At 43.5% G+C, this 19672-nt stretch overlaps 1 protein-coding gene across 3 annotated transcripts in view; it reads right to left on the reverse strand.

The window, feature by feature from the left end:
- The window catches only part of SCUBE1 (signal peptide, CUB domain and EGF like domain containing 1), a 301150-nt gene that overhangs the window by 180937 nt on the left and 100541 nt on the right, over positions 1–19672 (reverse strand). The window lies entirely within an intron of this gene.

Raw genomic sequence — 19672 nt, forward strand, 5'->3', positions numbered from 1 at the left:
CTGCAGTTTCCGAACCGTCTTCAAGGGTAACCCCACGCAGAGCGCATTACAGTAGTCTAAACGAGAGGAGACCAGGGCATGTACTACCGATGGGAGCAGATGGTCGGGAAGGTAGGGGCGCAGCCGCCGTATCAGATGGAGTTGATACAGCGCTGTCCGGCTCACAGCTGACACCTGAGCCTCCATGGACAGCTGGGAGTCCAAAATGACCCCCAGGCTGCGGACCTGGTCTTTCAAGGATAGCTGTACCCCATTCAACACCAGGTCAACATCCCCCAGCCTCCTCTTGTCTCCCACCAAAAGTACCTCGGTCTTGTCAGGGTTCAGCTTCAGCTTATTCCTCCCCATCCAGCCACTCACCGTCTCCAGACATTTGGACAGGGATTCTACGGCCAACCTTGGTGAAGATTTGAATGAGAGGTAGAGCTGAGTGTCATCCGCATATTGATGACACTGCACCCCAAACCTCCTGATGATAGCCCCCAGTGGCTTCACATAGATGTTAAATAGCATCGGGGAGAGGATGGAACCCTGTGACACCCCACAAGTAAGTGGCCACGGGTCCGAAACCTCCTCTCCCAGTGCTACCCTCTGGTACCTGCCAGAGAGGAAGGACTGGAACCACCGCAATACAGTGTTTCCAATGCCCAACCCCTCCAGGCAGTCCAGGAGGATACCGTGGTCAACGGTATCAAAAGCCACTGAGAGGTCGAGGAGAACAAGGAAGGAGCATTCACCCCTATCCAGAGCCCTCCTCATATCATCCACCAAGGCGACCAAGGCCGTTTCTGTCCCATGCCCAGGCCTGAAGCCCGACTGAAATGGGTCTAGATAATCAGTTTCTTCCAAGTGTGCCTTCAACTGCACCGCCACCACCCGCTCAATCACCTTGCCCAAAAATGGCAGATTTGAGACTGGGCGAAAGTTGTTCAGAACTTGAGGATCCAAGGAGGGCTTCTTTAAGAGCGGTCTTATCACTGCCTCCTTGAGGGCTGATGGCATCACTCCCTCCTCAAGGGAGGCGTTCACCACCGCCTTGATCCCCTCACCCAGTCTCTCTCTGCAGCTCATAATGAGCCAAGATGGGCAAGGATCAAGTAAGCAGGTGGTTGGCCTTACAGATGAAAGCACCTTGTCCACTTCATCAGGAGGAAGAAGCTGGAACCGATCCCACAAAACCGGTTTGCCACAGGCCGCCTCTTGCTCACTAACTGTATCCACAGTGTGCAGAGTAACACACCTAATCTGATCAATTTTATCTGCAAAGTGCCTTGCCAAAGCCTCACAGGAGGCCTTAGAATGCTCCAGTGGTTCCGGAGCCACAGGACCGACCAGGCTCCGGACCACTTGGAACAGCCTCCTGGGGCAGCACTCTGCAGACGCGATGGAGGCAGCATAATATTCCTTTTTTGCTGCCTTCACCGCCACGTGATAGGCTGAAGATACAGCTCTAGCCCGTGTCTGATCGTCTTTGAAGCGAGACTTCCGCCACCGGCGCTCTAGCCGTCTCACCTCCTGTTTCAGAGCTCGTAACCGCGGATTGAACCATGGTGCAGTCTGATCTCAGTCGCGAGGCTCTTGCGCAGAGCTCAAGGGGCCCGATGCTTGATCCTGAGCAGGGTCATGCACCTCCTTAGAAATCTTTCTCTTCTTTGTTTTTGAGTGTGAAGAAGACAGACTGGCCTGCTTAGAGACTTCTGCCTTTTATCAGTCTTTTCACCAGCATAAGTGTCAAAATTGGCCCGGAGTGGGTGGATCTTGTGTCCTCAGGGGACAACTACACCGAGGGGATGACGACCCCAACACTGGAGCAGGCTCCTGCACAGGAGGCAGTTGTGTGAGGGCGAGACTGGCGGGTTTGCCATATCTTTAAGCTCCCCGACGGATTCCAGCACCTGTTTCCAAAGTGCAGCTTTCAGACGGTCTGACCTGTTTCTTCTCGCTTGCTTTGAGAAGGCTGTACAGTGAGGACAGCCTCAATGACATCCCCTTCACCAAGGCAAAACAGGCAGAGAGAATGCCCATCTGAGGGCGGCAGCTTTGCCCCACACCAGGTGCACTTACAAAAAGGTGCCCTGGGGGCCATAAGCCCGTGAGGGCCATCGCAAACATCGCGAAAAAATTAAAGGAAACTAAAAATAGAAGGAGACAGAGAGAAATAGGTTATTATAAGAAAAAAGAAAGAAGAAAACCTCAGCTTTTTGTCCAAAAACACTTTGAAACAGCGAATGACAAGAGAGCTCCCAACGAGGTGCACGCAATGGCGGTTGAAAGAGAACTGAGGGAATAAATAAGTGGGAACCCACTAGGGACATGCGCACTAGGACAGTGGGGGAGGGATTCCTGCCAAAACTTCCTCGGCTATAGAAGCTTCCCGAATCGAGGCTCTGCGCAGGAGCAGAGCCCACATGTTTGATGCAGAGAGACCATGAAGAAGAAGAACAATCCAGTTTTGAACATAACGGTGCTTACCATCTGCATGAACCAATATGTCTCATTGTTCATCTTAAATATACAAGACCTGAAAGCTTCTGTTTCCCACTGAAGACAAAGGGGTTTACATTACATTATTCATATAATTGAAAATTATCACCATCACCACCTTCTTGTTTCTTTAAGTTTATCTTTCCCCTCCTCCTGTGGAGCTACTCCAGATATCAGGTCCTTTCATGCTAGGATTAGCAGCCAGGATAGCCTGCGTGGCACGGAGTTGGCAGGGGGATGATGGAAAGTAGAGAGAGTATAAGGAGTGCCCTTTGTATACGTTTTTGCAAGGATACCTACTATTTGACATAAACCTTTCTGTAATGTTTCCCCCCCAAATTAAGACTTTTAAACACATTGGGCATGATTCTTCCCAGCATGGGTGTAGTGCCTGTGCACAGATGGAGCTCCACGGTGTCTACCTGCTTTCCTCATCTCCCTGACAGGTATGCAGATCACAACTGGCCATTCCTCAGACTACTCCAGTCCACTGCATGAGGGCACACTGAATAGGCAGAAGGAAAATAGGGCTCTTAAGCCCAATGGGGGAATCACCCCTTGTATGAACACTCGGCCTAGGTTGGGAAGGAGCATGCCAATTGTTCCTGCATTTAACAATGGGTTGTTTCATTGCTGCTTTTTTTTTTTTTCATGGCTTACAAAGTTGCCTAACTGCTTCACATCCTGGTGATCAGTAACTCTCCTGGTAACTGATTTATAGTAAACCGTAACTGAACAGCTAATTAAAAACTGCTATCTTTGGAAACTGAAGGAAGACCAAAATGCACACGTGTTTTCCTTTTTTATTTTAACCAAAATTGCTTCAGGGGCCATATTTGATTTACAGGCTGCTAGCGGGCCATTTATAGGCCCTAGTGGGCTGTCCCATTCCTGATTTAAATAGGAGATCCTCCACTGTAGTAGATTAATGTGACTTGTATTTAATATTCAGGGAAAGCAATTGTACACCACAATATAAATGAGGTACAACGACCTAACAAAAGAAGTTATACCAAAGATTATTGGCTATGAAGACCATATGGAGAGCTTTACACAACTCCATTGCCAGCAGGCTTACTTTGGAGAGACAGAGAGAAAGGAGAAAATACCAAAACAAACATCAGCAAGGCTCATGCCAAAGAGCGGAAAGCAACAGCTACACCTTTAAAAAGTGAAGTGGAAAATGTTGACCTTCCTGTCCAGCTGAAAGTTATTTCCTGTAAAAGAGTTGTTTTAAGCCATTTACCCCACAAAGAAGCAGGGCTCTGTAAAATATTAACTAGTGTATTCAAAGGAAAGGAAATGTGTTTTATAGTATATTTCTAGTTATGTTCTGTGTTTACTTTGAGATGTATTTGATGTTGTTGCCTGCCACTGAACAGTGTTTCTTGTCTCACCTTTTGCAAAAAAAAAGGAGGGGAGTGGGGGAGGCAGGCCCCACTGCTGGCAAGTGCCAACATTTTTCTGGGTGGGTGTTCATTTGCTTTCACCAGAAAAAAAAAAAGGGCAATATACTAAGGATCTGATATTCCAGCAAGTTGTAGTGGAATAAAGTAGGTTCATTATTCTAACAATACAAAAAAGGAAGAGGCAACTAAAATATTTCCAATCTGTATAAAAGCCAGCTCCTATGATTCTGTCATACTTTAAAGTGACCCTGAAATTCAAATTTCGATAGCAGGCTTTATCCTCAGCAGCTCTCATTAAATTCTAGGATACCTAGAAGACCGAACTTACCCCTCATCCTGAATCTTGGGATCACCTACGGACATGGAACAGGTTAGCTCCTGCCATCATTGGTGGCCATAAATACACCCCTTTACTTTCACTTTGCAGACAAAATTGCTCAGATCCGCTCTGACTTGGATGCTCTAGTTGATACAGACCCAATGGATGTAACCTTGGCCCGTACTTGGCAGTGTTATTGGATACTTTTCAATTTGTACAGCCTGAGGATGTGGACAGCATCCTGGGAGAGGTGAGAGCCACCACGTGTGTTCTAGATCCTTGCCCTTCCTTGTTCATAAAAGCAGCCAGAGGTGGACTGGCCGAGTGGGTAAGGGGAGTGGTTAATGCCTCCCTTGGTCAAGGCAGAGTTCCAGCCTGCCTGAAGGGGACAGTGGTGAGACCTCTGTTTAAAAAGCCCTCCCTGAACCCCACCATATTGGATAATTATCGGCTCCAATATTCCATTTTTGGGCAAGATATTGGAGTGTGTGGTGGCCTCCCAATGCCAGGGATTCCTGGATGGGACTGATTGTCTAAATCCATTTCAATCTGGCTTCAGTTCCGGTTATGGGACAAAAACAGCTTTGGTCGCCTTGGTTAATGACCTACACTGGGAGCTAGACAGGGGGAGTGTGTCCCTGTTGTTTCTGCTGGACCTCTCAGTGGCTTTTGATACCATCAACCATGGTATCCTTCTGGGCTGCCTCACTGGGATGGGACTTGGAGGGACTGTTTTACAGCGGCTCCGTTCCTTCTTGGAGGGGCGGACTCAGAAGGTGGTGCTGGGAGGCTTCTGTTTGACTCCCTGGCCATTGGCCTGTGGAGTTCCTCAGGGTTCTGTTTTGTCCCCCATGCTATTTAACATATACATTAAACCATTGGGAAAGGTTGTCCGGAGTTTGGGGGCTTGGTGTCAGTACGCTGATGACACCCAACTCTACTTTTCCTTTCCATCTAATTCCAAGGAAGCTGTTGTGGTGCTAAACCAGTGTCTGTCGGCAGTAATGGACTGGATGAGGGCAAACAAACTGAAGCTTAATCCAGACAAGACAGAGGTGCTCCTGGTCAGTCGAAAGGTAGATCAGGGAATAGGGATTCAGCTTGTGCTGGATGGGGTTACACTCCCCCTGAAGGTTCGCAGCTCGGGTGTACTTCTGGATTCAGCCCTGAGACTGGATGCCCAGGTTTCAGCGGTGGCTGGGAGTGCATTTGCACAGTTAGTTAGTGCGCCAGCTGCGCCCGTTCCTTGAGATGTCTGACTTGGCCACAGTGACATATGCCTTAGTTACATCCCGTTTGGACTACTGTAATGCCCTCTATATGGGGCTGCCTCTGAAGAGTGTTCGGAAACTTCAGCTGGTTCAAAGAGCTGCTGCCAGACCGCTGAATGGGGCTCACTAGAGGGAGCATACAACTCCCCTGCTAAAACAGCTTCACTGGATTCCAGTCTGTTTCCCGGCAGAATTCAAAATGCTGGTCATGACCTATAAAGCCCTATGTGGCTCTGGTCCACGTTATCTGAAAAACCGTATCCTCCCCTATGAGCCTGCTCATGCCCTGAGATCTTCAGGGGAGGCCCTTCTCGCAGTCCTGCCACTATCACAGGCTCGCCTGGTGGGAACGCGGGAGAGGGCCTTCTCGGTGGCTGCCCCAAGGCTCTGGAATTCCCTTCCCAGGGAGGCGAGAGTGGCACCCTCCTTGGTATGTTTCTGTAGGCAGGCAAAACCCTTTTTGTTCCGGCAGGCCTTTGGGGACAGATAGTCTGGACCTGTGAGAATATGATGCATTTGTACTATTGTTTACTGTTGTTGTTGTTTTAATTCTGATATTTTATACAATTTTAATATTATTGATTATTTAAATATAGTTTACCTTTTGTATATTTCTATTTATATGTTTTAACTGTATAAGTTTTAATGTTGTAAAGCTGCCTTGAGTCCCACTATTGGGAAAAAGGTGGGATATAAATAAATAAATAACAACAACAACAACAACAACAACAACACCCCTTTCAGTGATTTCATCCTCTGTTGATCACATGATGAGAATGTCATTGAAAGCTGATGCAACACCTTGAATTCTAGAACGCAGGATCTGAACAAAACATTGGAAGATTACAGGAGCAACAGAAATCCCAAACTGGGATTAACCCAGAATGCCCCTCAATAAGTGATTATTGTTTGAGTATCTGCAGTTCCATCACTGACAATCAGCTGTTTGCATATATGTATAGTCAAGGTCATGTTTTGGAAGCACCTTTCCCCCCCCCAAAGAACAGCAAGCAATTGACTGGCTGCACTGGGCATGGATGGTGTTTAAGTGCCTTAATCACAGTATTCTCGTAATCTCCACAAAGTCCCACCTTACCATTAGGTTTTAGTACTGGCTAACTGGTGTAGCCTACCAGGTGACTGGTTCAAGGACTCCTTCTTTGATGAAATGCACAAACTCTTCCTCTATTTTTTTTTCTGTAGGCAAAAGGAAATGTTTCGACTTTCAAGTGAATTACGGAGCAATCCTATGGCTGCTAGGCAGTGGTTGGATGGTCATAGCGTATCTTGTTGTCCAGGAACCGACCTCAGAGCCCACACTCCGAGGTCAGTTCGTGGAGAACCGACGTCCCCCCACTTCCGTGCTGCCTCGGAGGCAGCGCGGGACAGCCCCATCCTCCACGCTCGCAAGGAGTGCGGAGTGGCCAAATCAGGGTGTGTCTGGGGGCGTTCCGGGACAGGGAGGGCGGAAATGCCTGTACGACACATCCAGTGTGTTGTACAGCAGCCTCCTCCCCCACTCTGTCCTCCCGTGGCTAGACAACCACAATTGGCTGTCTAGCCGAAAATGCAGGGCAGGAGGAGTGCAAAGGGAACGATCCCCTCCGTGCTTCTCCTGCCCTGCACTGGATAGGCGGTCACCTCCAAGTTTAGAGGCGGCTGCCTATCTGGATAGGATTGCGCCCTTAGTGAAATGGTTGGATCCAGATGGAATGACACTTATTTCCCTTTGTAGTCTCCCAGTTCCTCAGAAAACACCTTGGGAAATATACTGACAACTTCCTCTAACTGGCCTGTAGAAATGCCACAAATGCCTTTGACACGAATTCCTAGTGATGTGAACCAATTCCAACCTAAAAGGCTTTTTTGGTGCTCCTTTGTGATGGGTGGGAGCTCCCATTTGAAGGAGGTATAATATACATTCATCTCACAGCTTCCAGAAAGACAGAACTTGTGCTTATTATAATCACAAAGAATGTATGGTGGGCACAACAAAATGGTATGAGAAAATACGATGGAAGGTATCTTTATTGATAACCTCAGAGTTGATTTCCATCTTGCGCTTTGGGCCGTTGAGAAGTACTGTCGCAAACACTGCAGAATTCTGAGACCCCCCTGCCATAGATATACTGAATGTGATGCAACTCCTAGGCTTCACCACTATGCAAACAATCAAGATCACATGATGGCAGGTAATGTGAATCCCTGTTATAGTTCCTTCGATTCATACTGATCCACTTTATTTATACATTTATTGCATTTATACCCCGCCTTTTTTCCTCTTGCAAGGAGCCCCAGGTGGTTTACATTATATTCCTCCTCTCCATTTTATCCTCATGACAACAACCCTGTGAGGTAGGCTGGGCTGAGAGTCTGTGACTGGCCCAAAGTCACCCAGTGAGCTGCCATGGCCGGGGGGAACTAGAGCCCGGATCTCCTGGTTCCCAGTCCGACACTCTTACCACTACACCATGCTGTCTCTCTGACTGGCATATTTGCTCAAGTTTGTTTGTTTGTTTGTTTATTATTACATTTATATCCCGCCTTTTTTCCTCTTTAAGGAACCCAAGGTAGTGTACATAATCCTCCTTCCATTTTAGCCTCACAACAACGACCCTGTGAGGTAGGTTGTGCCGAGAGTCTGTGACTGGCCCAAAGTCACCCAGTGAGCTGCCATGGCCGGGGGGAACTAGAGCCCGGATCTCCTGGTTCCCAGTCCAACACTCTTACCACTACACCATGCTGTCTCTCTGACTGGCATATTTGCTCAAGTTTATTTATTTATTTATTTATTATTACATTTATATCCCACCTTTTTTCCTCTTTAAGGAACCCAAGGCAGCGTACATAATCCTCCTTCCATTTTAGCCTCACAACAACGACCCTGTGAGGTAGGTTGTGCCGAGAGTCTGTGACTGGCCCAAGGTCACCCAGTGAGCGTCCATGGCTGAGTGGGGACTAGAACCCAGATCTCCCGGCTCCCAGTCCCAACATTCTAGCCGCTACACCACACTGGCTCCTTGCAAAATCATCCCTCAACATCACTGAATTTGCAATCAGAGCACTGACATCACCTTCCTCAACCCGAGGGTTTGGTATGCCTGGCTTTATCTGCAGATAGTGTGTGGCGTACATTCCCTGTGTTTTGCTGACACCGTGCTTGCTATGAACAGTATTTCTATTAGACATTGTGTCATGTAGTGAAACAATATCACTAACTAGGGTAGGGGTTTTGACTATTGTTTATATCAAACTCTCAAAACCTCCCTTGAGGTTTTTCAAACATTCACCTGCAACACTAAAAAAAATGCAATTGTGTGTGTGGGGGGGGCTGGAGTGGGATCATCCTAGGTCCTCCTTTCTCTCCTGTGCTGATTTGCTCAGAATAGCAAAGGAGGAAAACCTCAGAACCCACGCTGAGTGCCATTCTGCCATCCTCAAGGCCTATGGGGTGTCCCAAACCGAGTGCCCGACTCCAGCTGAGATGCATGATAAGCCTGGCAGATCATAGTAAGTGGAAGAAAGTCGCAAAAACTAGAAAGTAGAAAAGTAGGGAAAAAACTATTTTTTGTTCCCGGTGTACCAGAAACCTGGTCAAAGGAACATGGATGGGACAAATGTGGAACCTGAATAGGTCCTAGTCCAATGGCAGGTCTTGCAGAAAAAGAAAGATAAGAACAAAAGAGAAACCCTTCTGGATCTGATCAAATGCCCCATCTAACCCAGCATTCCTACAGGAGCCAGGCAGATGTTCCCCTTCCCCTAGTTGTTTGACTGGATGTTCAGCGATATACTGTTTCAGGTTCTGGTGGTTCCTGTTTAGCTGAATAGTTCTTTGACCTATTCTATTTTAAAGTTATTTTTGCCCAGCCACAATACTGACTGTAAAAGGCCATGTTCCCCCCAGCCCACCGCCACTGTCAAACACACCTTTTAGCTCCTTGGTCTCCAGTCACAGCAAAGCAATTTCTTACGAAGATTTAGCAGCAGAAAAAGAAAATAGCATCAGCACGTTCAGAGCCATCTCCTGTGGTGAAATATTCATCACCTAAGTGATAGTTATATGCCTTTCCAAAGTGTAAAATAAATAGACTTTTCTAAATCAAGACTCCCCATGTTCTATGTTTAAACCACTTCTGAAGGAAAACACTTATTTATCCCTCTGTTCACAGCAGATCACCTCTGTACCATTTCATTATCACATTGTACTAAACTCTAAATATTTGGTATCAGTACTGCAAAATAGACACCTATAAGATGAAAGGGAGTATACATTAATCACACTTAAAGACAGCTGATAAATTGTAGATAGAAGATAAAACTTCTACCAGAGAACTTAGGATATTCTCAGAGCCAGAATTTATAATGGATGCAACAAATCTGAGGACATTTGACATTTAAAACACATTCGCTGAAGGGATGATATGAAGACACTGGATACATTCCACTGCTAAAGCTAAGCAGGTCAGGCTCTGAGTCTGTGTTCAGCCTGGGAACCGCACATGAGACATTCTGACGAAGAGTAGTGGTACAAATGTAAGGAATCAATCTATTAATTTTTCTGTTGTAAATATCGGCTGTGTGTTTCATTTCTCTGATTCAAAAACAATAACCTTTTTCCTCTTCGAGAGGGAACAGATCTGACAGTAATTACTCCCTCATTAAAAAAATCATGTAATATTTCAATACGGAGTTGAATTTCTCACTGTGGAAAATAGCTATATAAGGAGACAGGTGTTAAAAGTCTATGTTTAATCGTATTCCAGTTTGTCATTAAGGTCTTGATTTGTAGATTACTTTGAGTAACATTCAACCAAGTAATCTGATCGTCCTATACCATAACACTGCATGCAATGGCATTTCTATATCCGCCTGTTCTATTTGTTTTCACCGTAACTGGGTCTGATCTAAGAACCAACTAACAGTAGCAACTACTTGTGTCACCAGATAATAAATGATTAACTCTGGATTATTTACACCCCTTGTCTCTTTCTTTTGATAAAGTACTATATATGATATACTTAATAAGCAATTTCTCTCATGCTAGCGCCATATGCATTAGGATAAGCATGGGTAGACAGAGAAAGAGAAATAATATTTTGGGAAGACAAATCATTTTATCTGCAGCACTCTGGGCAGAGCAGCACAAATTATGCTTGCTCCACTTAACTAAATCTATTCCCAACTTTTAAAATCACTAAAATATAACACATACCATACAAACAATATAACACAGTGCCATACACACACACAGATAAAAAGCTCCACAAACACACATACACAAAGGGAGCACCCACTCAGAAAGCTCCTCTTGACACAAAGACACAAAGAGGTTTTCTACATGAAGCTGTTTATCAGCTGTTAATCCGCTATATCTATTTTCGGTTTCATCACAGAATTACGTTCTGAGAACTACACAAGGAGCATTTCCTTTCCTGCTTTTCCACTACAAAACCTCTAGGTGGCAATGTGGTATAGTGAAATAGCAAAAATACATAATAGGAAATCATGCTTTCTTCCGCTTTCACAGAACTTTTCTATATAAGGCATTTATTGTGCGCTCGTGATTCCTTACTCATGGTTTACAGGTTCTTTAGACATCATCGTTAATTCTCTAGTTTCGCTTCTGTTTTTTAAGAGCTCTTTCCCTGAGTTTTTTTAGTGTGGGGAAAATAGGGTATTATTTCTGAAAGGGAAAGAAAAGGTATTTTCCTACTTGTGTAATTGCGATATTCTGCTACAGCACAGCACCACCTAGAGGTTATGCAGCAGGAAACAGGAAAAGAATAGCTCTTTGCGTAGAACTCAGATCTCAATTCTGTGATGACACTGAAAGTAAGTATGGCAATTAACAGCCTCCTGTAGAAAACCTCACAATTACATGCTGCATTTTCTCTGCTCTAAAAAAACTTGCTGAAAGTGCTGGTTAGACACAGAAGCCAAACTGAAGGGTCACGACATCGTCAAAAGAACCCCTAAGCAACCATGAGTAGGAATAAATGCCTTGTGCAGAAAAGCCCGGAGAAAAAGCACCCCTACACAGGGGCAGGCAGGGAAAAGGCACTCCACCACACACATAGACGAAGTGTCTCCCAGAAGTATGGTGATTGGAAGTATCCACCACCACTCCACTCCACATACACACACACACACAAAGCCCTTCTCCCTCTACACACATACAGACAAAGCACAGACAGAGAAAGTGCACACACGGAGATAAAGTGAGCAGGACAGCAGGGGCACTCCCATAATTCTGTGACTAGCTGTACCCCATTAGTCCCCCCACCAACACTTCTTCAAAAATCTAAACATGCCCATAGGCCCAAAATGGTTGGGGACTCCTGCTGAAGTGGCTAAGAAATTGACCTATATTATATATCAGGAAAGCTTTGATTCAAACCTCACCTCTGCCATGAATCCATAGTTCCATAGATCATCTTAGACTTTACTCTTAAAAACTCTTGGCAAGGAACATGTAATGGCCGATTCCACCACTTAAAGAAATACTCCTGTTACTTTTGTTTTCTGCCTACGAAGGAACCTGTGTGTTTCACTTAAGATGGGAGACAAACTGAGTAACCACTGAATTTTATATTTTAAAAAATGGAGGTATCCGTCATTACATGTTTGCTTGTTTCCACAGCCTGTGGAACCCACATGACGCCTAGGAGAGCACAATCCAATTAAGTCTGCGCCTCTTCCTCCACTCAGTCTTACGACTGTGACCATACCGACTTCATGGCTTCAACATCAGATCAGCATTTTTCCCCACTTCTCTCACCCCCCCCCCCCGCCCCTTTGTAACTTTCCCTGTTGAAGAGATCTGGAGATCCTGTAAGCTTTTTCACAAGTTTGGGCATATTTGATTGTTTCTAATACTGGTGTTGCCTGAATGAGGATTATATTAGATAATATATTTGATGAAGGAGGATCCAATTCATTTGCATTCCCTGAAGCATTTTTTCAAATTTTGCTACAGAGAGAGGGCTGTCATTTTCATAGAAATCTCTCATTCTATAAAACCTTTTTTGTTTCCACTTTGCATATTGCTCGTTTATCTCCATGAGAAAAATCTGGATGCAACACAAATGGAAGCAATGGGGATGTTTCTGGGATTAATTTATTTGTCCATTTCTTCCAAATGTTAGTGCGTTGTATAAAAAGAGGCTACCCATCCATTTCAAAACGCCTTTTTTCACTCTCCAAATAATATTTGGTCAATTAATAGGAGGGTCAACATTGCTGCTGTAGGATTCAAAATGTATCAGGCATTTTATAAAAGAAAATGGTTATTTTTATTACCATCAACAGTATGGATTTACAAACAGTATTTCATAGTTTTTGTATGCCACAGATTTGTGTCGTTGCCCTGGGTCTGTAAACATGAAGGGCAGGTATAGCACACTCTGGCCTCTGCCACCAGCAAGGGACCAAGGGCCACCAAGAGGCTGTTCCCACTGTCTCCCAGGAAAGAACATCATGGCAATGGGAGGGCCAGCATGGTTCCACCCATTGTTCAGTGAAGGAGCAGCTGCAGGGAATTCCCCCCCCCCAGCCCCCCACCATCACCAGAAAGAACACTTGTAAGAACTTTGGAAGAGAGACCTAGTGCTTGATTTTGCTTTTTCCTCCCTCCCTCCCCATCTCTTTTTCTTTTGTGTCTTGTCTTTTAGGGTGTAAGCCTCAGGGCAGGGACTGTATTATTATTGATCTTTGCAAGCCACTATGAGAGACGTTTTTGGATGAAGAGCCACCTAAAAGCACTAAGCATCATCATCAACCCAGATTCTACATCATCTGGTGTGTGGTTTTTTTGAAAATATATATTTATTGTATTTTAAAGACACAAAATATGGCATATCGAGACTATCCGTTCTCGTAAGAATAGCAGCTTCCTCTCACACCCTCCCCCCCCTTTCCCCCCATCCTGGTATTCCCACTGCAAGTTCCAGTTCTCCTTGAGATACATGTGTTCCCCAACACCCTGTTTTATCAAAGACCTATAACCGACCTATTGTCTTCCTCTAGAAAACCCAAACTTCCAGAAAGCATCTCCAAAATTAGCTCTCACACAGTACTCTGCACACCATGGCCTATGTTTATACATTGATACAGTGCCTAATGGGATATATAAGATGGGAAGATTTATTTATTTATTTATTTCATTTCTATACCGCCCAATAGTCGAAGATCCTTTTTAAACATGAAAACAGCCGATATAAAGAGCTGCAGGTACTAATACCTTTAATTTTGCACAACGGTGCTGATGTCATCAAGCTGCCAGAATAAGGAAATTGACGTAGACCCATACAAGGAATGCTGGTCTACACAAAGCAAAGTCCATTAGCCAGTTCATGTTTTGGGTAGTTCCACTGGTGCTTCCACGTCTTCAGTACCTTTCAAATTGTTTGCTTTAATTCATGGCTGTGGGTGTTTTCAAGCAGGCATTTTTGCTCATATATGCAATCCATAAGCCATTTTAAATGTGCATAAGCACTTAATTCTGCTGCTTCCTGTATGTTTCACTTAATGTTCTGAATCATGACACTAGCTGTCTTAAGGCTATGCAACTGATGCCCACTGGGCCAGTCAGGCACAAGCACATTTAATTATGGCACAAAGGATTATATTGCAAATGGTGAGAATAGTTGGAGTGAATTTCCATGGAAGGGTCACAAAAATGCAGATTGTGTGCTGTGAAATCAGCTAAAATACTGTGAATTTAGAAAATGTGAGATACCACATTAAATACACATTACACAAGAAGGAATAATACTTGGTAACACAAGTGTAGCAACAACGAAAACTTTCTGATCAAAGAGGAACATGTAATATACTCAACAAAAGCATGGCAAGTTTTGATATTGTCAGAAGTTTTGGAGCAGGATTCAGAACTGGCTGAATCACAATATTTATTCTTCCTGTTTTTTGTTACTTCTGGTTAACAGGTCAATGAAACTCCGTGCGCGCACGCACAGATCTTCTGCAATAAGCTTCCATACTCATTGATCCCTTCCTTTTCCCAATACCTTTTCTCAAACACATATAAACATAGCTTTTTTTCAACTATTGTAACTAATAACAAGCTCAAATTTAAAGAGATCTCACTTATAGAAAGTGGTAATAATGAGATTAATCACCAATATTTCATTGACTTAACAATTTACAGTGCAATCCTATGCTTTTCTACTGAGAGGTAAGCCCCACTGAGTTCAATCAGATTAATTCACAGGTAAGTGTATATATTGGATTGCAACCTAAGTCAGTAACATACACGGTGGTGATTTTGTCTCTCTGAACTTAAAGCTGTGCATCTTCCTTCTCATACTTGATTTTCAATTAAGGGGTGCAGTTGGGCCCTCATTGATAAGCAACCACTGAAGCTCTCTCCACTTTCCATCTCCAGCTGGCCAGGAGGTGGCAGGCTTTTCTTTCAGATTGAAAGTCTGCTGGTGGTGGGCAGTGTTGTTTTTTATATTGATTCTTTTTCTTTTTGAACAGCTAGGCAAAGTTATATATGAATACTATACATGCAAAATCCTTATTCCATCACTTAAATCAGAGTTGTGGCATATGAACAGAGGAAACTGGAAGAGGAAAGGCGGGGTAAGAGGAATACTGTATAAACAGTGATGTTCAAACAAAAATATATGTGCTATGTTTGCAAATGATCTCCACTGGGAAATACTCATCTTGGTTTTTATTATTGTATTCCATTTGTCAATCAAAAAAGGTGTTCTCGCCATTTGTGGCTTGACTTTTAGAGGATGAAGAAAGATGAAAACCAGTAGGAGAAGGATAATAGTGGAGAAAACTGCCTTTGGTTATATAGTAGGTTAATAAATTTGGCTTCTTCTGAAGACATTGGTTATTATTTTGAATAGAATTACAACAAGAGGCTTTTTAGTCCAGTTCCTTATAGAGCGTTGAACATAACTGAGACTCTGTGTTTAGAACTTATTTCCAAGCATGTTCTAATAATTTTATCATATTCACAATCAAGGTAACTATAGAGTGGTAAAGGTGTGGATTTCTGTGCTCTTTCAGGATTTGTTAGTGACTGTGAAACCTGAAGATAGTAGTTACTTTGTCTTAATTAGTATGAAATACAAAACTATACATGATCTTGTATACGTGGTGTAGAGCAAAGACAGATGCAATATTTTAAGTGTAGTCGATGTGATTTGAACACACAACTGCTGCTCTGAAAACAAATGTCTTGGAATGCATCAAGTGTGTGTTTGAACTTCCATCACTTCAGCATGTCTGTCTCTCTTCACCTTAAAGAGCACTGCTGTAAAAGTCCTCCCCACCCGTCCCCGCTTCTAGGAAAATGTGCCCTAGTACGTTATGCATCTGTAGGCTGGAAAAGAAGATTTGTTGAAAGTGCTGAAATGAAAGCTGTCATATAAGTGATGAAAATAGTATAAGTATTTCTTTAAAAATGTGTGAGTTGGTAGACGTTCACACACAGCTTTAATAACTGTCGCTGCCTCTCTGCTCCAGGCTCCTTTCCTTAAGATTCTCCTACGAAGCATAATAAATTGTCAGGCATTGCCTTTCCAATGATAACATAATTCGAGGATGCTCCTTAGCGGAAAGCAGCTAAGAGCCCATTACCTAAATGACTGTTATTGCTTTTGTATAGTTGTGCTCCATAACACTTGGTAAATGTCTGAAATGTAGAAATCAGGTCTATTATCTCTGAGAAATCATGGAGGATGGGTGAAGTGCCAGATGACCGGAGAAGGGCTAATGTTGTCCCTATCTTCAAAAAGGGTAAAAAGGAGGAACCTGGGAACTACAGACCAGTCAGTCTGACATCAGTCCCTGGGAAAATTCTGGAGCAGTTTATAAAGCAATCCATCTGTAAGCACCTTGAAAACAATGCAGTGATTACTTGAAGCCTACATGGATTTGTCAAGAACGAATCCTGCCAGACGAATCTGATCTCATTTTTGGATCAGGTCGCCTCCCTTGTGGACTGTGGGAATACTGTGGACATAATATACCTCGACTTCAGCAAAGCTTTCGACAAGGTGCCCTATGATATCCTGATGAGCAAACTAGCTCAAAGTGGGCTAGATGAAACAACGATCCGGTGGATCCAGAGCTGGCTACAGAATCGGACTTCGACTTCCCATGTCAATGCAACTATGTAAAGAGATTTTCGTATGAATGTCTATATATCAAAACAATTTAGGTGTGCACATATGTGGGTTTAATTTGTCCAGGGCCCCTCTGTAGCTCAGCTCAGATGTACATTTTCAGTGTCAGGACTGAAATATGAAAGTATCTTTGACCATTTGTTGCACCACTACAGAAAGTCCCCACACGGAATTAGGGGGAAGGGTTCTGGATCAAAGGGCAGTATATACAGATAGACGTGAGTCCTGTCACCCTTTTCTTTTCCCTAGAAAGAGAGCACTGCCCACAGGACATTAAGTGCTGTATAATGCATGCAGTTTTTTCCCATAGTGTTGTGACTATACACAAACCAATGGCTAAAACATTGGCTAAAATTAGTTTACCACTAATGCCCAACATAATGGGAATTGGAAAAAAACACTGCTAATTTCAACGCTACCCTGAAACCGTGCCTTTTGATCAGGAAGTAGGTTCGGTTCTAGAGTGAGGTCAGGTTGGGCATTTGATGGGGTCCCATGATAAGGACGGGGCCCACTGCCCTAACAGTGTCACTCTGCCTGGGACTCTCAGAAAGACTGAAGATTTGCATGCGCCACCTCTTCCACATTAAGGGGCCTTACAGGAGAACCCCAAATCCTTGGAGACAGCCCTACCAGAAAGCTCCTTCTTCTCATCTCCAGTTGGCTGTGTTTACTCAGTGGGGAGACAATGCACTCTGCACATGCCCCCAAACACTTGTTCACTGAAATGTGGCACAGGAAAGCAGATTTATGGGTTGATTCCTGCCTCCAATATGCACACTATTTTGCCACTATACAAATGGCACATTTGTGGGAAGCAAATACAACAGAACTTAGATGTTCTGTTTCCACTAATCAAACAAGGCTTTACTTTTAAATTTTAACATTTGGTCTCAAAATAATAACTCTTATTCTTTCTTGCTGCTCTTTGGGTTCTGCTCCATTGAGGGTGGTTCCACAAAGCGTTCCTACCATGTTCCACATCCTCACATTTATTCGGAAATGTACTAACTGGATAAATACCCAACTCCTTTAATTGTTGATTCAAAGAATGTATTAAACCTAGGGCATCTCTACACCAGCATTTAAAACGGGGCTTTCTGCTTCTGTTTTAAATGCAGGATAACAACAACTCTCTTTTTCACCCGCTTCCTTTCCCCACTCCCCTTTCCCCCTCCGTCTCCCCGTATCTGAGTCTTCCATTGTCTTCCATCGATCTCGCTCCTCTTCTTGCCGCTTTCCCTTTTCACGGAGGGAACACAACGGGGCAATTTGATAGCTCATTATCTGTGATCTATTTAAAAACGTAACAAAGGCAATTTAGGAGACGCCCTGGAGTGTCATGGCATCATGTAAAGAGCCCACAAACTTCCATGAAGGAGCAATCTCAATCGCAGGGTAAAAGCTCCATGTGAAGAAAGCCCTAATCTTGGCTGAGACAATAAAGGTATATCGTCTTTGGCCCTACAGAAGCAATGCAGTTGGCCCTTGCTGTTATAGTCCCCTTTGATGAACTAATAACCAGGGTATATTAGTTCCATTAAGTTATAACTCCATTAAGTTATCAAATGTCTTGATGGTGATAACAGAGTCTCAGTCTTCATTGTGAAGTACAGTCTTACATTCAATAGCACTTACAAATATCTGAAAAAAGGTTTTCAGTTTTTGCTCTCCAACTTACATGTTCAGCTGACACTGACTATTACTAATAATTCCAAAGAAGGAGATGGTCACTAACCAATCTATCACTGATTCTTATCTAGGTATTATTTAGATTTAGCTGAGATTTTGAAAGTCCTATGAATAACTGTATAAAAATTAATACCTTTCAAGCTTTGGCATCGCACACTGAATGTGTTCAGCAAGTCCTTTTTATTTACTTACTTACTTACTTACTTATTTGTTACCTTTATACCCTGCTTTTTCATTAAAAAACACGCCCAAGGTGGCATTTCTTGGTGTTTGACTAAGATGTATTTCAGCATAAACTGGCTTGCACTATGGTACTTATGGAATCTGCTTAGACATCATGAAAGGGGATATACACTGTTATTCACGGCAAGAATTGCAGAATATTGTGAAATTAATGCATTAACTATGAGAAAATGGTGGAAAGTTTGGTCTTATAAATATTTGGGTCTGTATTTCCATTCTTCCCTAAAAGGCTACCCACAGGAAATTTTAGTTAGGGCCTATCGCTACTTGAGTGCCATCCTTCTTTTTTTATTATGCTGAAGGATGCAAGTATGATCCAACCGCTATTAAGATTTATCAGGCCAAGGTGATTACCCAAGTTTTATATGGAGCATCAATTTGATATACTGACCATCTTAACTACTACGAAAAACTTCAGGCAGGCTTTTCATGGAATATCTTGAGACTCCAAGATGTGTGGTAGGAGCTGCTTTAAATTTGTAATTGGGTGTGAAGTTTTGAGGCCTATAGAGGCAAAGGAAAAGGTCAGGCCTAGAGGCCTGGAGTTTATTGCTGGGAGGGGTTATCCCTGAGAGGAGTAATTTCATTTCCCTGATTAAGTTTCAGTTTCATTTCCCCAGTTAAGTTTCATTTCTTCAGGTTTGAAGCAGTACTTTCGGTTTTGAGGGAGGAGGGTATAAAGAGAGAGAGGAAGACCAGAGCTCTAAAAGCAGAGTCAGGGAAACCAGAGCCTGAAGAGGAAGCAGGAAGAAGCAGCTTGGAGAAGTCTAAGTACAGCTAGGGTAAAGGAATTTGCTTTTTGAACTTTTATTTTCTCTTAATGCCTTTTATATCACTCAGCTCTATTCTGTAAATTCCGTTCATTGTAATTTGCTTGCTTTAATTTACCAGTAAACCATTGTTGTTAAACCCTGTGTCTAGAGTGTCTGTCACCCCATGCCTACAGCCTAAATTCCATGTTATTGGAAAGGGGAAGGTAAAAGAAGGAAGGTGGGACTTTTGAGGAGACAAGAGATCCTTAAGGAGTTGTTCAAGGGGTCCAGGTTAAGGGTGGAGCCCTAACATTGGGACTATGTACAATAGCAA

This window comes from Heloderma suspectum, chromosome 7 (genome assembly GCF_057233095.1).
Source record: "Heloderma suspectum isolate Gila_16-S chromosome 7, 16-S_ref, whole genome shotgun sequence".
NCBI classification, from domain to species: Eukaryota; Metazoa; Chordata; class Lepidosauria; order Squamata; family Helodermatidae; genus Heloderma; species Heloderma suspectum.